The following is a 648-nucleotide window of genomic DNA, read 5'->3' as shown; positions in this document are numbered from 1 at the left end:
AATTGCATTAATCCATCAAGACACAGTAGAGCTCCTCACCCCCAACCATGGGGTTTAGAGACTCATGCCGTGGAAAGTACACCAAGAAACGTGTAAAGTGTCATGAGGTACAGATACAATGTTAAAAGATCCTATTAATAGTGAACTAGTAGCCTAGGGTATACAGAAATGAGTAAATGACGTAAAAATCCACTTCTGGGTCCACTTAGTGTGTGCTTGGGCTGAGTAATGAAGCATTTTCGTGTAGAGACCTTTTCTGGAGTTAAACGCCAGCTTTTATGCCAGTTTGGGCGTTTAACTCCAAGTTTTATGCCAGTTCCAGCGTTAAACGCTGGGAATTCTGAGGCTGATTTGCCACGCCGGTTTGGGCCATCAAATCTTGGGCAAAGTATAGACTATTAGACATTGCTGGAAAGCCCAGGATGTCTACTTTCCAACGCCGTTGAGAGCGCGCCAATTGGGCTTCTGTAGCTCCAGAAAATCTACTTCGAGTGCAGGGAGGTCAGAATCCAACAGCATCTGCAGTCCTTTTCAGTCTCTGAATCAGATTTTTGCTCAGGACCCTCAATTTCAGCCAAGAAATACCTGAAATCACAGAAAAACACACAAACTCATACTAAAGTCCAGAAAAGTGAATTTTAACTAAAA

This window comes from Arachis duranensis, unplaced genomic scaffold (genome assembly GCF_000817695.3).
Source record: "Arachis duranensis cultivar V14167 unplaced genomic scaffold, aradu.V14167.gnm2.J7QH unplaced_Scaffold_92610, whole genome shotgun sequence".
NCBI classification, from domain to species: domain Eukaryota; kingdom Viridiplantae; phylum Streptophyta; class Magnoliopsida; order Fabales; family Fabaceae; genus Arachis; species Arachis duranensis.
The sequence above is the reverse complement of the archived record's forward strand: the minus strand, read 5'-3'. Positions refer to the sequence as shown.